The sequence below is a fragment of the Jaculus jaculus genome, chromosome 6 (assembly GCF_020740685.1).
Source record: "Jaculus jaculus isolate mJacJac1 chromosome 6, mJacJac1.mat.Y.cur, whole genome shotgun sequence".
In the NCBI taxonomy this organism is placed as follows: Eukaryota; Metazoa; Chordata; class Mammalia; order Rodentia; family Dipodidae; genus Jaculus; species Jaculus jaculus.
In genome coordinates, this window is record NC_059107.1 from 45,694,511 (window position 1) to 45,719,591 (window position 25,081).

The window sequence follows — 25,081 nt, forward strand, 5'->3', positions numbered from 1 at the left end:
CCTCACACATGGGAGACATTTGATGAATGGCAGCTATTATATTCATAAGCAAGCCATCAGTCTTTGCCAGGAGCAAAAGCACACATGTTGTCCTAGAGTCAACACTGACAGGGTGCTTCTGGGCAGCCAACCAGCGGGGCAGCCTCTTTGCAGAATTCTTGCCACTACTTTGAGAGCTAGAGCTCCGCTAGGAAGTGGCAGCTCTCGGAAGAGTTTCACAGAAACAAAAGGAAGTGTTTGAATCATCACTTGCTCTGTCCATTCAATTTCTGGAAGAAGAAAAGGTGATTGGCCATGGGCAGACAAGAGGATGAACAGGGCTTTAGGAAGCCCCTTTGTGCTCCCAGAGCTACGCGCCCTGGCTGAGAGGGGAGGGGCTGGGCTTTCAAAGAGATGTCCAGAGTTGAAGGTGTAACTCAGCTCCCTGAGTGCTTGCCCAGTATGCACAGAGCTCACTCCATCTCCACGGTCACAGAAAGCAGGGGTGCTAGCACCTGCCCACAACCCCGCACTCTGCAGTCAGGGAGGTCGTAAGTTCAAGATCATCCTTGATAACACATAAATGCAGGGCCAACCTGGGATACATGAGACTGTCCTCCACCCCCCCCCCCCCCCGCGCAAAAAAGCCACAAAGGTATCCATGGTCGGGAATGAAACCCAAGGACACATTTGCTAAGACACCCCACCGCACAGAATAGAATGCAGGTGTGTGGTGAGGTCGGGGCGGTCTGATAGAAGCAGGAATACAGACAGACTTTTCATTCTGGACAGTGCACCACACATCCCTCTCCCGGAGTCTTATCCTGTCCTGGTCTCCTATGAATGCCTTTCCTCCCTTCCCAGATCGCCCATCCTTTGCTCTACTTAGAACCTACCCTTCCCAGATGAATGAACTAGGATTTCAAAGCCTTTGGCATGTCAGAACCCTGGACAAATATGGCTATCATCAGTTGAAACTCTACAGGGAACAGTCTTTGTACCACAGTGTCAATTTTCAAAGCACTTTTGGACTGAAGAGATACCTTAGTGGTTAAGGCCCTTGCCTGCAAAGCCTAAGGACCCGGGTTCAACTCCCCAGAACCTTTTTAAGCCAGATGCACATGGAGTTCGCTTGCAGTGGCTAGAAGCCCTGGTGTGCCTATCCTGTCTCTAAATAAATAAGTATAAAATATTTAAAAGGGGGGAGCTGGTGAGATGGCTTACCAGTTAAGGTGCTTGCCTGTGAAGCCTGAGGACCCAGGTTCGATTCCCCAGTACCCACATAAGCCAGATGTGCAAGGTACCACATGCATTTGGAGTTTGTTTGCAGTGGCTAGAGGCCCTGGTGGGCCCATTGTCTCTCTCTTTCTCTGAAATAAATAAATAATTTTAAAAAAGGCACTTTTGCGGGCTGGAGAGATGGCTTAGTGGTTAAGTGCTTGCCTGTGAAGCCTAAGGACCCCGGTTCGAGGCTTGGTTCCCCAGGTCCCACGTTAGCCAGATGCACAAGGGGGCGCACATGTCTGGAGTTTGTTTGCAGAGGCTGGAAGCCCTGGCACGCCCATTCTTTCTCTCTCCCTCTATCTGTCTTTCTCTCTGTGTCTGTCTCTCTCAAATAAATAAATAAATAAAAATTAAAAAAAATTATTTAAAAAAGGCACTTTTGGGGCTGGAGAGATGGCTTAGCGGTTAAGCGCTTGCCTGTGAAGCCTAAGGACCCCGGTTCGAGGCTCGGTTCCCCAGGTCCCACGTTAGCCAGATGCACAAGGGGGCGCACGCGTCTGGATTTCATTTGCAGAGGCTGGAGGCCCTGGTGCGCCCATTCTCTCTCTCCCTCTATCTGTCTTTCTCTCTGTGTCTGTTGCTCTCAAATAAATAAATAAATAAAGGCACTTTTGTACACAGAACTCGACCTAGCACATAGCCCATTAGTACCTCTAGGGGGCAGTATCTCAAGTTTTCAGATGAGGACAGGCTAAATAGCTCATGCAACTTTATGTATGATTCCTGGAGCTGAAGCCAGAGTGTGAGCTTGGTCTCTTGATCTCATATGCCTTTCACTATGCCACAACCTTATCCTGCTTCATAGCACCAGCCCCCAGCACTTCCCTTGTGCTGACAGCTTCCTCCTCCTCTGCCTGGGCCTCCAGAGGTTGAATGGATACACAGACATCAGTGCTCTCCCTCAGGGATGAATGAGATGACCAGTACTCACCCCTGGGCAACAAATATCTTCTAAAGCAACAACCTGAATATGTGTTTAGCAAAAACTCAACCACTGGGCTGGAGAGATGGCTTAGCAGTTAAGCGCTTGCCCGTGAAGCCTAAAGACCCCGGTTCGAGGCTAGATTCCCCAGGACCCACGTAAGCCAGATGTACAAGGGGGCACATGCGTCTGGAGTTTGTTTGCAGTGGCTGAAGGCCCTGGCGCGCCCATTCTCTCTCTCTTTGCCTCTTCCTCCCTCTGTCTGCCGCTCTCAAATAAATAAATAAAACAAAACAAAACAAACAAAAACTCAACCACAATAACAAGTACCAGAGGCTGCTAAAAGGAAATTTCTGAAGCACATTCCTCAATCTACAACACAAGTATCCTTAAATTCATCAGCTCTTTTGGGATTTGGTTTTACATTGAGTCATAAAAATATACACTGATGATTTCCATTTATGTTAGAGATGTCCTTAGGTCACATGGGGATGGCCCAAAGCAACAGAAGTCCTAATTTGGGATGCTGCTAGTGTTTAAGGTATTCAGTAATACTTACTATTGGCTGGTGGTAGGAACGTAGCTTGGTTAGTGAAGTGCTTGCCCAGCATGCAGGAGGCCCTGGATCAGAGCTCCAGCAGCATATACACTGAGTGTGGCAGATCATGTCTATAATCCCAACACTTGGGAGTTAGAGTTAGAGGAAGGATCAAAAGTTCAAACCACCTTCAACTATTTGGTGAAGTAAGGTCAGCCTGGGCTACAGACCTCGTGTCAAATAACAAAAACAATACTATTAGGCTGGGGAGAGGGCTCAGTTGGTAAATGCTTGCCACTGTGTCTGACCCAGTGGATTTTGCTACATAGCCTGATCTGCATGCTCTGAGCCCAGACCCTATGTAAAAGCCAGAAGCTGTGTCAGGTTTCTGCAGTGCCAGCACAGTGACAGCTAGATGAGAGGAGACAGGAGACCTCCCCAGAGGCACACAGCCCAGCAGCAAAGAACAACAATGAAAATGAGAGACCCTTACTCCCAAGAGAAGGAAGGAAGAACTGATATCTGAAAAACATGTAAACACAAACACACACACACACCTTACCCACCCACCCTTATAATCTCAGTGCCAGGAGGTGGAGACAGGTAGAACCCTGGTGCTCACTGGTGGTCAGTCTAGCTTCAGCCCAGTGGGATGTTCCGTCTCAAAAAAGGTGGACAAAGCCAGGCGTGGTGGCTCACGCCTTTAATCCCAGCACTCTGGAGGCAGAGGTAGGAGGATTGCTGTGAGTTCGAGGCCATCCTGAGACTCTAGAGTGAATTTTAAGTCAGCCTGAGACCCTACCTCAGAACCCCCCCACCTCCAAAAAAAAGGTGGACAAACTATCTTCTTTCCTGAAGAAAAAAGTTGGATAGTGCCTGAGGAACGACAGCTGAGGTTGTTCTCTGGCTCCCACATGTGTGCACAAAAAACACCACCAGCTGACGTTTTGAATTGTTCCTGCACACGCACAAACAAGCACATATGAACACACTGCCAAAACAATACTATCAGTTGATTTTGGATTGTTTGCAGGACGGGTTGAGCAGTGTTTCTCGGTGTTGGCACTGCTGATTGACATTTTGTTATCATTACTGGTTGACAAGAGCTTTTTTGTCGTGCAGTGGCACCGTTCTGAGATGTCAGCAGCGTTGCTGTACCTAACAAATGCCTCCCACACCATGCTACGCAGAAATGTCTCCTGATCTTGCCAAGTGTTTCCTGAACAGCGAGAGAGTGTGTGTGTGTGTGTGTGTGTACGTGCGTGCGCACGTGTGTGTGGCGGGGGGGGGGGTGCTCAGTGTTGAGAATCAGCATTCGCGTAACCACCCAATTCACTGACAAGTCCAGGAGGGCTCATTTGACCTGACATTGGGGATGTCAAAGCATGACTATTCGTGATGGTTTAAACTGATTGTCAACTTGATAAACCTACAGTCACCTAAGGACACGCCTGTGAGGGATTATCTTGATTAAACTAATTGAGGTGGGAAGTCCCCGCTTAACTGTGGGTGGCACCATTCCGTTGGCTGGGGTCCTGGGCTGGATAGAAAGGAGGGAGCTGGCGGCTCACTAGCGCTTGCTGCTCCCTGCTTCCACACTCTGAACTGACTGACCAGCTGTCCTGCCTTCTCCACCGGAACGGACTGTGACCTTGAACTGTAAGCTGAAATGAACCCTTCTTTCTTTAAATTGGTCAAGGTCAGGTATTTTTGCCCCAGCAACAAGAAGATGACCAGTATACTATTCACATTACCATTGCACATGCATTCATAGTAAAGAATTTAGTAAAAGCTATGACATCTGGTTGCTTAGCCCATAATAGAAGTTTTGTCTATCTAAAAAAGATGTCTTGGGCTTCCAGTGGGAGGAGACCATGTGGACTTCTCCCTTCTTGGTTGACACTCACGGCGGAACAAAAACTCACCATGTAACTTTGAACTTCTGATCTTGCTGCTTCTGCCACCCAGAGCTGGGATTATAAGCATGTGCTACCACACTTATTTTAACTGAGACTTGAAAGAGTGAGCGCAAATCTCAAGTCCTGTCTAACACTAACATCTGGTCCCTTTTAGATATTTATGACAGATGGATCTGGAATAGCATGCATCTCACCTAGGACCCAGCCAATCCAGGGGGTTTGGGGTAGAGGGTGCACACAGAGAAGGTAGGAATATAGAGGACTGCCACTTCTTTCTTTACCTCTCTCCTTCCCTCTTTCTACTTTTAAGTATTTTTTGAGTGTGTATGTGTGCAAATGTGCATGCATGTTCATATGTGTGTGGGTACATGCACGTCTCCTTATTTTTTTGAGACAGGTCTCTTGCTGAATTGGGTGCTACGGGTCCAAACTCAGGTTTGTTTGCACAGCAAGCACTTCGCACACTGAGCCCTCTCTCCAGCCTCCTTTTTGATGGGTTTAGATGATGGAGTGGGATGAGGAAAGACCTACACAGTGACTGAGCTACTGAATGCCTAGAAAACTTCTTATTGAAGTTCCAGGACAGGAGAATTCCAGGGCCATGGTTACACTCTTGTAACCTCCCACCTCCGCCCCAGGAACATGCAGCTGGCAGGTAGTTCCCAATTCCTAGGTCATGCCAGTCCAGTGTCCAATGGAAATAAAGCTCTTCTTGGCAGCAATTCTTATGTGAGCCTGCCCCCTTCCCGCCACCCTGTGAGTTTTAATTGCTCAGTGGTAGAGCAATCTGCATTGATTAAGTGACATGTGGCTGAACTCAGACTCTGTACAATCATGGTATGTGGGCAAATTAAAGCTGTTTTTCTCCCAACTCAATCTAGACTCCACTCAATACTAGCATACCACACTGGCCATCAGCATTTCAGGAGGTTGAGTACACAGCCTGGTCCAGCTACCCCCCTCCCAGGATGGCCACAGAAATGCAAAAGTCTGAGTGTGAGAAGTGTCAGAGCAAGTGATGGCCATGCAACAAAGACAGCTACTTCTGGGTGCTGTCTATGACAAAAGGGATTTTTCAGTATTTAGAGACAGAAAATAACCAAACCCAATGGTAGGTACCGCCATCCTTGACTTGCAGGAACTTTCACAGCTTGGAGTCAGGATACATGGGCAGTTTCTAATCGCACTGAATGTGGAAAGTGCTTTATGGGAAACTAGGGTTCTGTATTGTGGCTTACAGTAGAGTGAGGTTGTGGCTTAGAACATGTCTTTACCTTGTTAAGGAAGGATGACTCTTCTTATTTTCACAGTTTTCATTGGAACAGTTGCTGACTTCTCTCAGCATCCACCAGAACAGTGATGTGGTTTCTCTGCTTCGACTCATATATGAGATGCATAGGTAGAAACTGATTTCTTTACGTCAGAGCACCGCTACGAACCCTATTTCGTCATGGGGATTACTCTTCTATGTACTGTATTATGGAATGCTGAGCAGCGCTTTACAGCTCTTAACTCCACATTCCTCCGTAAGGGCGGACAAAAGTTGTTTTAGTTTTAGTGACATCTGCAACAAGTGTTGCTATCAGTGGTGTTTTGGCTTTATTAGAAGGGTGTTGTAACCTTTTTTACTTAATGTTTTGGACCCTTTTCTGTTTTTGAGCCCCTCCTAGACCTCTGCTTAGGCACAGCATTCGGCCAGGTGGGCTGTTTCCGCTCCAGTCAGGCCCTGGGAAGGGTCCCTCTACAGGATGCTCTTCCCTGGAGACCAGAGCCCTCTTTCCTGCAGGGAGGCAGAGAACCGTCCTACACAATCCCCACTCTGCTTAGAGCCTGAGCAGCAGATTAACTGCAGCTGTGCCCTGGAATTTCCCCAACACACAAATCTTCATGATGTAAAACAGCTGGGAGGAAATCCCAGCATGCCCCGTACACAGGCAGAACTGCCAATGAGCTACAGAGATTAACCCTCCGGCTCCCAAAAGGTAATGTGGGCCCCTGCCTCAGCCAGACCCGTCCTGCCTCACCCCTGCTCCATGTGGCCAGGGCTCTACTCACCGTCTCCCTGTTCTCATGGTCTCAGAGAAAACCCTTTCAGAAGGGCCTGGGCACGGGAGAGAATGACGCTTCACGCCACCGTGCCCAGCAAGGCTCCCAAAGGGGCGCACGACAGTGAGGAGAGAGGAAAACTGTTGATATTCGAAACTTCCCAGGTGAGAAAACTCCAGCTTGCAGACCCTCCCCCACATGCCCATTCCTCCGATGGGAGTGGGCAGTGGAGGGTCCTTTCTCCATCTTCCCAGTCCCAGCCAAAGAAAGTGAGGCTTCCCAGTTTAGGAGGCCAGTCCTTTCTGCCGCTTTGGTCCAGTGTTAATCAGTGGCCCTGGTGACCTCATGCCAGGGCCCCATGCAGAAAGACTGAGGCAGGCCAGACCTCTCTCTGAGGATGCCAGCAGCACAAAGCTGCAAACCAGACCCCACAAGCAGACGAGCTGTACCACTGTGATAGAGTTCTCTCTCGCTCTCTCTTCTTTGAAACAAGGTCCCATGTAGCTCAGGCTGGCCTCAAACTTACTATGTAGCCAAAGATGATCCTTAACTCCTGATCCTTCTGCCACATCTCCTGTGTGCTGAGACTATAGGCTTGCACTATCATGTCCAGTTTTATGTGGTGCTGGGGATCAAACCCAGGGTTTTGTGTATTCTAAGCAAGCAGTCTACAAACTGAAATACATCTCAACCTCTTTTTCTTTCAGAAAGTTGTTTCAAGGGCTTGGAGAGATGGTACAACAGTTAAAGGTACTTATTTGCAAAGCTTGATAGCCTAGGTTCGATTCCCCAATACCCACATAAAGCCAGATGCACAAAGTGGCACATATATCTGAAGTTTGTTTGCAATGGTGGGAGGCCCTGACACATTCTCTCTCTCTGCCTGTGAATATAAATATTTTTTTTAAAAAAGTTTAAAAAGTTGTTGCAAGAAAAAGTCTTGCTATGATTCCCGGGCTGGTTTCTAACAGCAGTTCTCCTGCCTTAGAGACCTAAGTGCTGGGATTAAAGGCCCAATTCTAACACACCCAATTCTCTTCCCTTTATTTATTTTTCATTTTTAAATTTGCAAGGAGTGAGTGAGTAAGTGAGACAGAGAAAGAGAGAGAGAGAAATGGGGACAGAAGGGAGGGAGAGAAGTATGGGCACGCCAGCCTCCTGCTACTGCAAAGAAATGCCAAGTGCATGTGCCACTTTGTGTATCTGGCTCTAAGTGGGTACTGGAAATTGAACACAGGCAAGCAGGCTTTGCAAACAAGTGCCTTTAACCTCTGAAACATGTTCCCAGCGCCCCCCCTCCCCCCATCTCATAAGGTCTCAGTCTAGCCTAGGCTGACCTGAAATTCACCCTATAGTCCTAGGCTGGCCTTGAACTCACAGTGATCCTCCTATCTCTGCATCTTGCTTGCTGGAATTAAAGGCATGCGCTGCCATGCTTGGCTTCCAGGGGACTTTTGATAATGCTTGGAGAGACTTTGGTTGTCCTGACTGTGTGCTGGGATTAAAGCCATACACTACCATGCCAGGCCTTCCTTTATATTTCTTTGCTGCCTGAGTGCTGGGGTTAAAAGCATGGGCCACTACGCCTGGCATTCCTTTTTCTTTAAGGGCAATTTAAATATTTTCCCACTTATTTATGACAGGGAGGGAGTGAGAAGAACGGGTGCTCCAGGGCCTCCAGCCACTGCAAATGAACTCCAGACGCATGTGCCGCCTTGTGCATCTGACTTATGTGGGTCCTTAGGCTTCACAGGCAAACGCCTTAACCACTAAGCCATCTCTCCAGTCCTTAAAGGCAATTTTTAAACCTAAAACATTGTGCTACAAATGGAAAATGTTAAGAAATGATCACTGTCTCCGTAGTCTCAATTGTGTCCCATTAACTTGCTGTGGCGGTGCTCTGGACTCGCTAGGATTCAGTCTTCTAAAAAACAACCACAGGGGCTGGAGAGATGGTTTAGTGGTTAAGGTGCTTGCCTGCATGGCCAAAGAACCTAGGTTCGATTTCCCATGACCTGTATAAGCCAGAAGCACAAGGGCATGCACCTGGAGTTCATTTGCAGCATCTGGAGGCTCTGGTGTGCCATTCTCTCTCTTCCTCATCCCCCCCCCCAAAATAAAATAAATAAAATACTTAAATAAAATACTTAATTTAAAAAAAAAAACACGAGCTGGGGAAGATGTCTCCTTGGGTAAAGTGCTTGCCACAGAAGTATGAAGACCTGAGTTTGGATCCCCAGAACTCACCACTGGACATGGAGTCATGCACATGTAATGCTGGGGAGGCAGAGACAGGAGGTGCCTCAGGGCTTGCTAGGTGCCAGTGAGTTCCCCTTGTGTCAAAAAAATGAAGTCGAGGGCTGGTGAGATGGCTTAGCAGTTAGGCACTTGCCTGTGAAGCCTCAGGACCCGTAAGAGCAATCATGTTATGCTAAAACTGAAGCCTCCTCCCACCTATCTTGGTGGGATCAGCTAAGCCCCAGGTTCCACTTCTATACCATGGGGTTGGCCAGAACTTTCTTTGCCCTTGAGAGCAAAGGTTTAAGGAAGTTCACTTCACTGTGACCAAGGCTTTCATGCTAAATGGCTTAGGACTGCTGAGGGCTTGTAAGGACAGCATGGAATCTGTGATGCCCAACCCTGCCGGTTCCTGAAGGCCAGTTTAAGATGCTTTATCTAGCTGGGTGTGGTGGCTCACGCCTGTAATCACAGCACTTGGGAGGCTGAGTCAAGAGGATTGTCATGAATTCCAGGCTTGTTTGGGTTACAGAGTGAAACCTTGCCTCAAAGGGGGAAAAAAGTGGTTAAAGGCACTTGCTGCAAAGCCTGTCAGCCCATCTTCAATTAACCAGAACCACATAAAGCCAAATGCAATCAGTGGCACATGCACCTGGCGTTCATTTGCAGGAGCATCAAGAAGTCCTGGTGCCCATGGCCCCCAAATAAGTTATTTATTTATTTGTTTGAGAGAGACTGAGAAACACACAAAGAGAAAACGAGAATGGGTGCACCGGGGCCTCTAGCCACTGCCAATGAACTCCAGATGCATGCTCCACCTTGCTCATCTGGCTTTATGTGGGTGCTGGGGAATTGAACCTTGGTCCTCAGGCTTTGCAGGCAAGTGCCTTAACCACTCAACCATCTCTCACGGTTAAGGCATTTGCTTGCAAAGCCAAAGGACCTTGGTTTGACTCCCCAGGACCCACATAAATTATATGCACAAGGGGTGCATGTGTCTGGAGTTCATTTGCAGTGGCTGAACGACCCGGCACACCCATTCTCTCTCTCTCCCAAATAAATAAAAATAAAAGTTGTTTTTCTAAAAAAAAAAAAAAGAAAAAGAAAGAAAAAGAGGGCTGGAGGGATAGCTTAGCAGTTAAGGCGCTTTCCAGCAAAGCCAAAGAACCCAGGTTCGATTCCCCATGACCCACATAAGCCAGATGTCCAAGGTGACACACGTGTCCATTTGTAGCAGCTGAAGGCCCCAGTGCACCCATTCTGTCTCTCTATCTCTCTCCCTCTTTCTCTCTGTCAAATAAATAAAATCAATAAAAACAAAATATAAAAAATTCTTAAGCCGGGTGTGGTGGCACACGCCTTTAATCCCAGCACTTGGGAGGCAGAGGTAGGAGGATCACTGTGAGTTCGAGGCCACCTTGAGACTCCATAGTGAATTCCAGGTCAGCCTGAGCTGGAGTGAAACCCCACCTCGAAAAACTTAAAAAAAAAAAAAAAAATTCTTATATACATAAAAAAGAAAATTCCTTTATCGTTTGTGAAAATGTATACAAAGGGTTCTAAATTTGAAAATACTTAACAACTCAGTAGTAAGGCGACGTAAGGGCTTCCTTAATTGGGAAAAAAATGTTTAGGCTTCAGCAGCCATTGAAGAGTAAATGAAAACAAAGATTATGTTTCTCTTATATGCCTTAGTTTTTCCTAGAAAATGAGCAGTTTTAAGTATTTGCATAAATGTAGTGGATGACACTGAATCGCAAAGAGTTTCTAGGTTTGTTTTTGTTTTTTTTTTTCCCTAAGATAGGGTCTCACTGTAGCCCAGGCTGACCTGGAATTCACTAGTCTCACAGTGGCCTCAAACTCACGGTGATCCTCCTTCCTCTGTCTCCTGAGTACTGGGATTAAAGGCGTGTGCCACCACGCCTGGCTCACAGCTTCCAGTTCTGAGTATAGATGTAGCATTCCTTCCTGAAGTTTGCAGATAGGCAAGTCCTTGCAAATTAATCCCATTTATAAGCCCATAGTGCTCTATCATAAACTACTTAATTTTTATGTGTACAGGTGTTTGTGTGTGGAGGCCAGAGGACAACCCTGGATATCATCCTCAGAAACTGTCATACTTTGTGAACCAGGTCTCTCACTGGCCTGGAGCTTACCAATTAGTCTAGGCTGTCTGGTCAGTGAGCCCCAGGGATCCACCTGTCTCCACCTCTCCAAGGCTGGGGTTCAAGATGTATGCTGCCATGCTGGAATTTTACATGGATACCAGACATCAAACTTGGCTTTTGCGGCAAGCACTTTACCCACTAATCCCCAAAATAAGCTGGTTTTTGTTTGTTTATTTTTCGAGGTAGGGTCTCATGCTGGCCTAGGCTGACCTGGAATTCACTATGTAGTCTCAGGGTGGCCTTGAACTCACGGCAATCCTCCTACCTCTGCCTCATGAGTGCTGAGATTAAAGGCTTATGCCACCACGCCCAGCTCAAAATAAACTACTTTTGAAGTTCATATGACAGAAATAATTTCTTTGTGGAAAAGTTATTTAGAATAACACATTTGAAGTCAACAAAACCACCTTTTCCCCCACTTATTCATCACAGGGTTTAGTCAACAGTATTTCTAAGGCTGTACCCTCCCCACACACTGACAGCAGAGGGGATCCGAAAATACTCCATGACCGAGTAGTGAACTCAGTAGACAGCAAATGCATGCTCACATGGTAAGATTTCAGCTTTCTCATAAATTCTAGCACATTCCACCTCAAGCTGTTTTCTTTTCCCATTCAAGAGAATTTGGTGGGTTTGCCTACCATAATTGGACTAAAGGTTTGTTTTAGAAAGCTGGCTCTACCTAGAGGCCACTTTTCAATCATGGAAGAGCAGAGCATAAGGAGGCTGGCAAGATGGCTCAGTGGGCACTGATGGCCTGAGTTTGGGTCCCCAGCACCACATGCAGGCAGGGCAGGTGTGGCAACCTGCCTATGATCTCAGAGGTACAGACGGGGTCTCTGAAGCAAGCTGCTAGCTTGAACACCATGGTGAGTTCTGGGTTCAAGTGAGCCAGCTTGGACTAGAGTGAGACCCTACCTCCAAAACAACAGAGGGGCCTCAGACCATTGTGGAAGAGGTGGCAGAAAGAATGTAAGAGCCAAAGGAAAGGTAGGACTCCTTACAACATGCTCCTCCAGACACAAAATGGCCTGGATATCCATGACCTCATGGTGCCTGACACTACCTACACAAGACCATCATAACAGGAGGAAAAGAGCATGGCATCAAAATAAGAGACTGATTGAGAGGGGCAAGGGGAAAGTGGGGGGAGGGAGGGCATTATCATGGGTTGCCTGCAATTATAGAAGCTGTCAATTAAAAAAATTAAAATTAATTAGGAGCTGGAGGGATGGCTTAGCTGTTAAGATGCTTGTCTGGAGCTGGGCGTGGTGGAGCACGCCTTTAATCCCAGCACTCGGGAGGCAGAGGTAGGAGGACCTCCAAGAGTTCAAGGCCACCCTGAGACTACATAGTGAATTCCAGGTCAGCCTGAGCCAGAGTGAGACCCTACCTCGAAAAACCAAAAAAAAAAAAAAAAAGATGCTTGTCTGCAAAGCCTCAGGACCCAGGTTCAATTCTCCAGTACTCATGTAAGCCAGATGCACAAGGTGGCAAATGTGTCTGGAGTTTGTTTGCAGTGGCTAGAGGCCCTGGTGTGCCCATTTCCTTATCTGCTTCTTTCTCTCTAGTACTCAAAAGCAGCCATGGTGGGAGGGTTTATACCCTGGATACCACAGATGCTACACAGCCAAGCCGAGTTGGATGTGGGGCTTCATTTTCTGCACAGAGAGCCCATTGGGATTTGTCAAGGCACCACTGAGTGGGACACAAAGCCCCAGAGACGCTGAGCTTCCGAGCTCTGCCAATCAGCTCTTCCCTGCCCCTGGGCAAAGAGGTCATTGGCCCCTTGAGAAGAAATAATTGAAATTTAGTGACTCAATGCATATTCTTTTTCTTTTTGTGTGTACATGTGTGTGTGTGTGGGGGGGGTAGGCTAGAGATCACTGACGGGCATCTTCCTCAGTCCCTCCACACCTTATTTTTGAGACAGTGGCTCACTGAACCTCGAGCTTGTCAATTCAGTTAACTAGCTAGCAAGCCCCAGGATCCTACTGTTCCCATTGCCCCAACCTCCAGCACTAGAGAGGCAGACGTAGGAGGATCACCATGAGTTTGAGGCCAACCCGAGACTATGTAATGAATTCCAGGCCAGCCTGGGCTAGAGTGAGACCCTACCTCGAAGAAAAAAAAAAAAAAAAAAAGCAGATCTGGCAGGGCTGAGGGTTGACCTGTGGGGGTGAGTGGCCGGGAAGGCCTAGGACTGCCTCTGTCTCATCCCCTCCCGCTATGGCGCAGGACTCTCAGGCTGGCTTCTCTCGCCCATCTCTGTATTGACACTGCTGTCTTTTCAAGGCCATGGGCACCTTCAGAAAGAACGAAGACAACTGGCTGGCTGCTGCATGCTGTGACAGATCTCGGGCCTCAGCGTAGCAGAAGCTCTGGTGAGACATTTCCCACCTGGCTGCACTGCTCTCTGGTCCTTCTGTGGAGGGCTGCAGGTTCTGTGTGCCTTTCACTTCCTCCATTTGTTCACCTGGATAACTGTCCTGGACAGAGTATGCAGTGAGAAAAGCCAGTTAACAGAATCTGGAAGGACACACCAAAAGGTCACCACTGAGTTTCAATATTTCAGGCAGTGTCAGTAGTTTTGTACTTCATTTTTTTTTATAGTGGTCATGTATTAGTGTAGCAACAGGAAGCAGGGCTATTAGAAATAACCCTAGATTAATACTTTTCAAAGTTTTTGTTTTTATTTATTAGTGACAGAGGGAGAGAGAGAGAATGAGTGTGCCAGGGCCTCTAGGCATTACAAACACTATATGCATGTGCCATGTGCATCTGGCTTATGTGGGACCCAGAGAATCAAATCTGGATCTTTTTTGTTTGTTTATTTGAGGTAAGGTTTCACCCTAGCTCAGGCTGACCTGAAATTCACTTTGTAGTCTCAGGGTGGCCTTGAACACATGGTAATCCTCCTACCTCTGCCTCCCAATTGCTAGGTTGAAAGGCGTGCGCCACCACACTCGGCTCGAACCCAGATCTTTAGGCTTAGCAGGCAAGTGCCTTAAGTGCTAAGCCATCTCTCCAGCATGATTAATAATTTCCATTCCCAGACTTGTGCCTCCTGGAGAATGTAGGGTAGCAATATGTTTTCTTTTTCCATTTTTTAGGAGACAGGGTCTCATGTGACCTGGACTGGCCTTGAATTCCTAATCCCCTTGCTTCCTTTATGAGCATGTGTATGTTGCAGGAAAGATTTCTGAAAGGTATATAAATAACTAGAATCTAAGTCTGCAAGTGACAGGGTCAGAGAAAGGGATCATAACAGGCAAAAGTCACTGTGGGAAACCTGAAAGTCATCTTCACATAACAGGGGGCATCTGAGTGGGGCCTGCTGGCAAGATACACTTCAGAACTCATTTTATTTTTATAAGCCTTTTATCTGATTAGATTGTATGAATCTCTCAATGCAGATAAAGCACTTTTTCCTTTGTTAGAATTTTCTTTTCTTTAATTTTTTGAGACAGGTTTTCACTCTAGCTCAAGTTGACCAGAGATTCACTCTATAGTTCCAGGCTAGACTCAAACTCATGGTGATACTCCTACCTCTGTCTCCCCAATGATGGGATTAAAGGCATGCAGTACCACACGCAGCAGATAAATCACTTTTAAAAATAGGTATGGTGGTGTGCACCTGTAATTCTAGCATCGAAGCAGAAGGATCACAGGTTCAAGGTCAGTTTAGGCTACCTAGCTAGACCTTGCCTTAGAAAACCAAATGAACAGTATGGGGATGTGATTTTTCCTTCTGTAAAGTTTGCACCTGACCTTGGAACAGAGCCATGGGGCACAGGTGCTGGGCAGCCTCTTTGTGCCCACAGTATAAACTGTCACAGCATGCTTCCTGCTTCTGCCCTGTAAGGCCTGGGAATGCGCAGCATAACGATGACAGTGACTCTGAGGTGCCACCACACTTATTTTCTCTGATTTGGGCCTGACAGATATTCTGCCTGGAGAGAAGCAGGAAGCTGGCTCCAGGAATCCTCCTCTCCTGGCTGGCACAATGGGGGAACAGTTCCTGGAAAGGGTTGAGGGCAGTCATCATAACTTGCAGAGTCCATTGACCAAAAGCAGGCCTGGGAATTCTGAAGTTTATGGATTTTTCCCTTGTGGGAGGAGGAGCTGGAAAACATCCCAGGTATTGAGAAGAAAGGAAGCAGGTTCTGTGCAGACTCAATGGGGAACAGGAAGTGCTTGCTTATCTGGGGCCAGTAAAACACACAGCACAAAAGAACAGCCAGGCACTGGAGCTGCCTCCCAGCATGCAGAGTGCAGGGGCCCCTCTCAGCCTTCTCCATAGCTCCTGCCTGCCCAAAGTCAACAACCCCTGGGCACCAAAGGCTAAGCCTCCACAGGTGACCACACAGGTCACATCTACAGGACCTTGGTTCCTGACAAAGGAGCTGGAGGCATGGCTTCACGCACCCTGTGTGGCCGCTAGCATGCGTACAAACACCTGGGCACGCGTGCTTCATACTGTCACGGAAGAACTAAATGATTCTGCCCTTGCACTGCAGGGAAGGCACAGGAAACGATGATGGGGAGAAGGGCTAAGAAGCTAATTATGCGATACTGCAAACCAGATTTTAGATGCATCCCCCCATTATGTGACTGTTTCATCAAAGTGCCTAGCATATACCAGGCCTTGATATCAACACCCAGTACTATAACAAACAAGGTAGGGCTGGAGAGATGGCTTGGCAGTTAAGCGCTTGCCTGTGAAGCCTAAGGACCCCGGTTCGGGGCTCGGTTCCCCAGGTCCCACATTAGCCAGATGCACAAGGGGGGGGTGCATGTGTCTGGAGTTCATTTGCAGTGGCTGGAGGCCCTGGCATGCCCATTCTCTCTATATATCTGCCTCTTTCTCTCTGTCGCTCTCAAATAAACAAATAAAAATTAAAAAATAAAGTATATATTTAGTATACATATGCATATATACATGTGTTATTAGAAAACCTTGATTCCCTAGATACTGTTGCCAATAATAAAACTTAAAATTTAATTTATTTTTATTTGTTTATTTATTTATTTTTCTCAGGTAGGGTCTCATTCTAGCTCAGGCTGACCTGAAATTCACTATGGAATCTCAGGCTGGCCTCGAACTCACTGTGATCTCCTTCCTCCGCCTCCTGAATGCTGGGATTAAAGGTGTGCACCACCATGTGTGGCTATTTTTACTTTTTTGAGATAGGATTTCCCTGAACTGTGTATACTACTCTGAAACTAACCGCCTAGCCCAGGCTGGTGTGGAAGTTGTAATCCTCCTACCTCCACATCCACAGCTCCAGTTTAGAGCTATGTGCCAGCATCTCCAGTTTTAAAAAGAAAAAAAGTGAATGTATTAAATGTTGAGTAAATGAATAGTAGAGGTGGTATGTGGCAAATGTTATGCAAACAAGTCAGATGTGGTGGTTTATATTTTTAACCTCAGCACTGGAGAGGCTGAGGCAGGAGGATCATCATGAACTTGAGGCAAGTCTGGGTTACAGAGTGAGTTTCTGGTCAGTCTGAACTACAATGATACTTTGCTTCAAAAAACAACAAAATAGGGTTGGAGAGATGGCTTAGCAGTTAAGGTGCTTGCCTGCAAAGCCAAAGGACCCAGGTTCGATTCCCCAGGACCCATGTAAGACAGATACACAAGGTTTGGAACATGCATCTGGAGTTAATTTGCAGCGGCTGAAGGCTCTGCCTGGTGTGCCCATTCTCTCTCCATCTGCCCCCCCCCAATAAATAAAGTTCCTTAAAAAACTTAAAGTAAATGACAAAATAATGGAAGCAAGTCACATTTGGGGACACCCAAGGGCTCCAGAATGTTCTTAGTGAGGATAACCATAGGCACTGGAAGAAGAGGTTCTTCACACAAACCCAAAGTCAGCATGTCCTGCCTTTTGTGTAACACCTGCAAACCCTCAGACCCTACCTGGAACCTGCTTCCTCACCGTCCATCATCTCGTCAGTCACCAGTCCTGCCCACTGGCTTCCTCACGCTCTCCTTGCCTCTGCTCATCCTAATGCCCAGCTAGGTTCATGTCTTCACTCTTTCTCCCCAAGCTTCTTGCAGACAGGAACCCAATCTTATATGTCCCTTGGTCCCCACAGTTCTTGGCTCAGTACATCATTGGTCAGAGGTGCTGGGGGACCACTGGAAGGCATCTCGGGAGTCACTGAAGTGTTCCTGTCAGGTAGGGTTACTGCCAGCCCAGGAGGGAATGCATCTAGAGGCAACTGTAGCTGTTCTTGAGATTGTCACTGAAGACTCCCCCTCCATGAAAACAGTGAAATGGGGATGGGTGGCTCCTCTGCCAAGCTGACCAAGACTTCAACACGTCCTGGGCCAGGCAGTGTGCTATACACGTGGAATCCTGGAACTCTGAAGGTAGAAGCAGGAGGATCCCATGTTTAAGGCCAACCTGGCCAATACAGTGAGATTCCACCTCAAGAAAGCAAGGGCTGGGGATTTGTTCAGTGTTCAAGTATTTGTCTAATATATACAAGGCTCTGGGTTTAAACAATGGCAACCCTCTATCCCAATTACTGACAGCATAATCCACTTGAAGTATTTTTTGTTCATATTTTCCTCTATACTTTGTATGTTGAATATAAAAAACAAACAAATGCAGGCAGCTCTAAGCATCCCTGGGTTCTACGTCTTTGGGTTTAGTAAGCATCCCTAGGTTTCACCAACTACAGAATTTACCCCTCCCTGCCTCCCTCCCATCCCCTCTCCCTTCCTTCCAGAATTTCTGACCTTCAGTTCAACTGACTGCAGGTTTTAATGTAGTCAGGCCTGATGGTTGTGTCTATAGTGAACATATGTCTCCCACCATTGTTACTTAACCAATATGACATAACTATTTCTACACAGCATTCGTGTTAGGTATTTTAAGTAACCTAGAGATGACTTAAAGCATATGGGAGGATGTGCCTAGTCTGTATGGAAGCAGTATACTATTTGATATAAAAGGTTTAAACATTCATGGATTTTTGAAAGTGGGACCCAGAAACGAGTCCTCTCAGACAACAAGGGATAACTACTTCTGCTATCTGTAGAAAGGTGCTGTGATGCTAGAATTGTGCTGCTGATCTTGCTAAAGGATACAGTATTTTGAAATTCATAGCATCTGTTATTAATATCAGGTAACTGGGCTGGAGAGATGGCTTAGCGGTTAAGCGCTTGCCTGTGAAGCCTAAGGACCCCGGTTCGAGGCTCGATTCCCCAGGTCCCACGTTAGCCAGATGCACAAGGGGGCGCACGCGTCTGGAGTTTGTTTGCAGTGGCTGGAAGCCCTGACACGCCCATTCTCTCTCTCTCTCTATCTGCCTCTTTCTGTCTCTGTCACTCTCAAATAAATAAATAAAAATGAACAAAAAAAATTTAAAAAAAAAAAAATATCAGGTAACTGAGTAAAATGTGCAGAAGCCAAGGAGAGTACAGTGTCGGCATACAGGAACGCACAGATTCCTTAAGGAAAACAGTCCCTCACTGTTCACTCTGTGCCAGGCACTCTACCACGCTTTTTCCACGTGTTACTTCATTTCATCCTCACGGCCTTCTAAGCTGATGCTATTATTATCCCCACTTAACAGATGAAGAGACTATGTTACAGAGAGAGTGAATAACCAGGACCAAAGTGTTATCTCATCCAATCATGCTCTTAACCCTCTCATTACATTAGAGCTGACAGAAAGGAAACACACCACTCCTGTTGCCTACCCTGGCATTCTACAGACAACAGAAGTGAGACCTCCACCATAATCACAGAGGCCACTAGCAGAGATGGGACTCGAACAGCCCAGGTATTCTGGGCCCTGGCTGCAGAAGAGCTATGATGAACCAGGCCATTTTTGGAAGCAACAATTGTAAGAGGAAATGTAAAAATAATTGGAAAGGGATAAAATATTAATGCAAGCAAATCAATATTATGAATGCCAGTCTGCAGAAGTCATAAAACACATAACAAAAGAGTAATTGTACCATTCAAAATTTCATTATGGCTAAACCAGAAGGCATTCTGAGTAGGCAGCAGTTCCACGCTGCCCCCTGGTGGTTCCCACACACCCGCTGGAAGCACCCTACTATGGCTATGGGGAACAAAGGCCCCAGAGAAGCATTCTAGCCACTGAAAATCCAGCAGGCATTAGTGATCTAGTGGTCCACACAGCAAAGATGTTCTGGACTGGGCACCAAGCCATCAAGGCAAGTCTCCAGGTTCAGCTCCCATTTGTTTGTAGAGTTAAAGACGACATGAACTCAGTAATGCGTTAACTACATTTTGTCTGTCAAGTTGGCAGAGACTTTTTATTTACCATGGGCACTTCTTCATACCTTGTTGGTGGGAGAATAAATTAGTAAGTCCTTTCTTGTGTAATTTGGAGCCTTGCAAAGGCTTACCACCTGTAGGAATGTATCCTAAGGAAATAATTAAGGATGTGAGCAAAATACAGCTGCCAGAATGCTCATTGGAGCTGTTTATAATAGCCAGAAGATATTACACAGCTCCTATTCCAGTATTTGAATTGATGCAGTCAGTGAATAATTACAGACATACAAAGGTGTTCACTATGCACTCTTAATTGAAAAGGCAGAATACCAAACAAGTATAGAGACAATGTATAAAATAGATACCTTCATATGTGTGTGGAAGGGTGATCTGCATAGACACTATGAGATAAATTTAATTCATCTCTGCGTGACAAGATTATGAAGGATTTTTACTTTTGTTTGGCATCACGCATATATTTATATGTGTAGGAGTGTGCATATATGTTTTCCTGGGACGGGAGAGGGGAAGGGAGTAGGGGACATGGAGACAGTATTTCACTCTGAAGCCCTGGCTGGCCTGGAACTTACAGTAGATCCTCCTACCTCTGCCTCCTGCGTGCTAGGATTAGAAGAGTAAGCCATCAGGCCCAGCTATATATTATCTTTAAAGTGTAAAAAACAATATGCAATGGGAACGAACAGGACATAAAAACAACTAGAAGAAAAATGAAAGCAAAAATCAGTAAAGTGGGGCTGGAGAGATGGCTTACAGGTTAAGGTGCTTGCTGGCAAAGCCAAAGGACCCAGGTTTGATTCCCCAGTAGCCATGTAAAGCCAGATGCATCTGGAGTTCACCTGTCACACTCATTCTCTCTTCTTCTCAAATAAATAAATGCTGTTTTTTTTGGTTTGGGTTTTTTTTTTTTTTTTTTTTTTTTTTTGGCTTTTTGAGGTAGGGTTTCACTCTAGCTCAGCCTGACCTGGAATTCCCTATGTACTCTCAGGGTGGCCTCAAACTCATGGAAGTCCTCCTACCTCTGCCTCCTGAGTGCTGGGATGAAAGGTGTGTGCCACTATGCCTGGCTTCAAATAAATATTTTTAAACAATCAGTAAAGTACATATTTATATCTCTAGACACTCATTTTTTAGTTTCTAAATGTTACTGTCCTTGAATGAACGGGATCTGGTCCTAACACCAACCCTAACCTCTTACTCTCCCAGCGCTCCCCACCAGAACCTTGAAGAGGGATAGATTTGCCTCTCTGGCAATCTCCACTCGTTCTGGGAAAGGTGCACTGGGACCAATAGGTTCTGTGAATGCCAGCTACATACATATGCCCCAGCTAAGATGGGTAGCAGTCCACACTATGGACCTTGCCTTTTGACCCCTCCTCTTGCCCTTTCACGATTGAATGCAGAGGGGCTGCCCTGTGGGGAAGACTTGGTGCCTCTTGTCCCAAAGGTGAAGGGCAATAGAGTCAATTCAGTTTGCTGGTTCTCAGACCTCACTAGGGGTGGGGATAGGGCTCAAGCACTCACCTCGTTTTTTAAACAATATTTTATTTTTATTTATTTATTTGACAGACAAGGGAGGGGGGAGAGAAGGGCATGCCAGGGTCTCTAGCCACTGCAAACAAACTCCAGATGTATGCACCCCCTGTACATCTGGCTAACGTGGGTCCTGGGAAATCGAACCTGGGTTCTTTGGCTTTGCAGGCAAATGCCTTAATCACTACATAGTGAGTTCCAGGTCAGCTTAGGCTACAGTGAAACCCTACCTCGAAAAACCAAACGGTTAAAAAAAACAGTCTCCTGGGTAATATTAATGTGAGGCCAGTGCTGCCCCCCAAAGGATCACATGTATCTCTCTCTGAGACTGCAATTTTGATCTACTGTTTGGGCTTCCAGTCCAGAGATGATCTCTGGTCCTGTTCCCTTTATGCTTCTCTATTTGCTGTGTTGGTCTGTACACATTAACCGTGTGCTCCACCACTGGGCCACCCACCCCCAGTCCTATACTTTCCATTTTTGCTCTTTGTACCCTGAGGGCAAATATCCACCCACGTATTTTTTTTTTTTTCAAATGCTGCTGTATGCCAGCTACCATGTTCTCTCCCATGTCCAAATCCTTTCCCAGAATATTTATCTGCATTACAGAGGCTTCATTATAAGTACAAAGTGGAAGTTTCTGATACGTGTGGAAAATCTATAGCTTCAAAGCAGCCCTTGCAGGAGCTCAAAGATGAGCTATCAGAAAGGTACATAGAAAACGCCTGCTCAGAAACTCTTAAAGGCATACTGGACAAGTTCACCATCACAAGCAATACCCCTTGGACATTTCTAATGTCATCACCACATTCCATGCCTTATTTCTTTCTGGGTTAAGAGAAGGGCTGCACACTTTCTCCTAAACTCTCCAGCCTAATCCAGGGCTCGGTCTTTATGGAATTCCAGGCATTTCGGCTCAGCTAGGAGGGTACATTTCTGAGCACAGAAGCTCTATAAACATTTCTCCATTCTTATGTCATTTCCTGAGCGATCTAGTAGCATACCAATCCCAAGCACAGTCTATGCATGAGGTTGCTTATAGAACTGAACTTTACAAGCAGCTATTTGGGGACCAAGACTGAAAGGCCACCAGGCTTTGTTCAAGTCCAGCATCTGTTGACCCAAAGATGCTACCCTGCTGCCACCTCCTTCCAGGGCCATAGTTCCTATCCACTGACTCAAAAAGGCAGTCACCAACTTGGGCAGCGAGTCCATCAGAGCTAGGCTGCACACATGTATCAATGCCTTTTTATAATCCCATTGGCCAAACTCTCCATTGGATCCACTTTGATTTTGCAGGTTCCATTCAATGCTCCATACTTATTAGTCTCCTGAGTTCAACAGCATTCAGTCACTCAAATACAAGTTAAATTAAATAAACTCAAAGCCATAATTCAAATGGATTACCAATTTCTTCCTCAACTCCCCTTTTCCAAAAGTTAAACAAAGCAGTCAAAGCAATGGATGTACCTGGTTAGAGTCCCATGGTGAAAAATAAAATGTTGGCCACCCTGAGACTACATAGTGAATTCCAGGTCAGCCTGGGCTAGAGTGAGACCCTACCTCGAAAACCCAAAAAGAAAAAGGGGGGGCTGGAGGGATGGCTTAGTGGTTAAGACGTTTGCCTGAAAAGCCAAAGGACCCAGGTTCAATTCCCCAGGACCCACATTAGCCAGGTGCACAAGGGGGCACACGCGTCTGGAGTTCGTTTGCAGTGGCTGGAGGCCCTGGTGTGCCCATTCTCTCTCTCTCTCTCTCTCTCTCTCTCTCTCTCTCTCTCTTTTCCTCTTTCTCTGTCAAACAAATAAATAAAAATAAAATGCTTTTTTAAAAATATTCCTATGGTGAAGCAGGCTTCTGTGCAGTTTGTCATTTGCTCTGAAAAGCTCCCACTGTCTCTACTCTCCTCCTGTCCACCCTTTGGCCACTGCAACCTGGCTTCCCACTGACCGCCTAACTACTGAAGTCACTGCCTTAACAAGCCCCTCTTCTGAGCCACCCCCTCAGGGGTTTCCCACTCCTTTTCTCTGGCCAGTGCCTGGTGCCAGTGGCCTGCCACTGGAAGCACGGCAATTGTCAGTCTTCCTCTCTGCATACGTTTGCCCATGCGGGCACACCCACATGGCGATCCTACTCTGTGTAGTTGTTTCCTCCTAGTTGAAATAGTCCCTCCTGGAGGGAGTGACTCCCCGCCCCTAAAAGTCAGAAAGCTGAAGATATTTAACTTTAGGGGTCTGGAGAGATGGTTCAGCAGTTAAGACGCTTGCTTGCAAAGCCTATGGCTTGGGTTTGATTCCCCAGTACCCATGTAAAGCCAGATGCACAAAGTGGCATATGTGTCTGGAGTTCTGTTTGCAGTGGCAGGAGGCCCTGGCATGCCCATTCTCTCTGCTTTCAAATAAATACTAAATAATAAGTAAAAATTTTTTTTTTTTAAAGACTTCAAGAGAACCCTTACCAAGGTTTCTCTCTCTCTTTTTTTGTTTTTTCGAGGTAGGGTTTCATTCTAGCCCAGACTAACTTTGGAACTCATTATGTAGTCTCAGGGTGGCCTTGAACTCATGGTGATCTTCCCACCTATGGCCTCCTAAGTGTTGGGATTAAAGGCGTGCGCCACCATGCCTGGTCCAAGGTTCTTTTTTTGAAAAATATTATTTAGTTAATTGAGAGAGAAGAGAAAGAGGCGGTGGGGGTAGGGAAATGTGTCTCCAACCACTGCAAATAAACTCCAGATGCATGAGCCACCATGTGCATCTGGCTTATGTAGTGGGTACTGGGGAATAGAACCTGGGTCCTTAGGTTTTGCAGGCAAGCGCCTTAATCACCAAGCTCTCTCTCCATCCCCAAATGTCACTCTCTGTGCTGCCACACTGCAACAATGAGTTTTTTTCTTTAAAAAAATTTTTTTTTTTTTACTTTATTTGAGAGAGAGAAAAAAAGGAGAGAGAATGGGCCTCCAGCCACTGCAAACTAACTCTAGACGCATGTGCCACCTTGTGCATCTGGCTTACGTAGGTCCTGGGGAATCGAACCAATGTTCTTTGGCTTTGCAGGCAAACACCTTAACCGCTAAGCCATCTCTTCAATGAGCTTTTTTGTTTTTGTTTTTTGAGGTAGGGTCTCATTCTAGCTCAGGCTGACCTGGAATTCATTCTGCATTCTCAGGGTGGCCTCGAACTCACAGTGATCCTCCTACCTCTGCCTCCTGAGTACTGGGATTAAAGGCATGTGTCACCATGCTCGGCTGCAATGAGCTTTTTAAAAACATGTTTTAATCGACAACTATCATTATTACAGACAACAAACCATGATGATAATTCCCTCCCAAGTCGGATGTGGGATTTCACTCTAGACCAGGTGGACCTGGAATTAGTCTCAGGCTGGCCTCTAATCCAACAGTGACCCTCCTACCTCTGCCTCCCAAGTGCTGGGATGGAAAGTGTGCACCACCACACCTGCTCCTTACCAAGGTTCTTGTAAGCAGTAAGCAACTGCTAGAGAGAGGAGACTCTTCAGTGCAGTTACCTGCAAGTTATGCATGTAGGGGCAAAGCTTTCACAAGCTGTCATTCGTGGTCAAGTGGATTTTCAGTGATGTGACTACCTGAAACACACCCATCCTTCTGTAAGTAATCCCGATCAACTCACTGATCAACCAAGCTACACTTGAACAGATTCAGTTCTTTGTTGTTCTTGTCAGTGCTCTATGTGGGATGAAAAGATGTTTACATCTCTCCAGGAAAGTCACACCTCAGAAATGGTCCTGACCTCTCTCTTTTCCATCGGTTTTCTCTGTCCTTGCCACAGGTAGCTGAGTCCCAAAGACTAGTCCAACGCCAACACCAGTCCAGTTTCTTTATGTCCAGGACTCTTCTGAATGTGAACTGGGCATTGACGTACACAAGGACCCAAGGTCATCCTGACTGTTGTGCATTTGTTGGAGACAATGTTGACTTCTGTCCCTCACTCCCTACCTGACAGGGACCAACTCCTGTCAGTCTAACTCTGGATTGCCCATCAAGTCATTCCTTGAAGCTCCTCATGGTTGCTCCTCCAAAACTCGTGAAGAATCCTTGCTGACCTTCTCTCAAAGCTCTTGCTCAGGCCAGCCCATCCTTCCTACTGTGCCACCACCACGCCAGAAGTTCTGCTCGCTCCCTGATGCTACAG

General features: G+C 46.5%; 1 protein-coding gene across 1 annotated transcript in view; it reads right to left on the reverse strand.

Annotated features, from left to right (window-relative positions):
• Positions 1 to 25,081, reverse strand: part of Tcf7l1 (transcription factor 7 like 1) — a 198,295-nt gene that overhangs the window by 24,698 nt on the left and 148,516 nt on the right. The window lies entirely within an intron of this gene.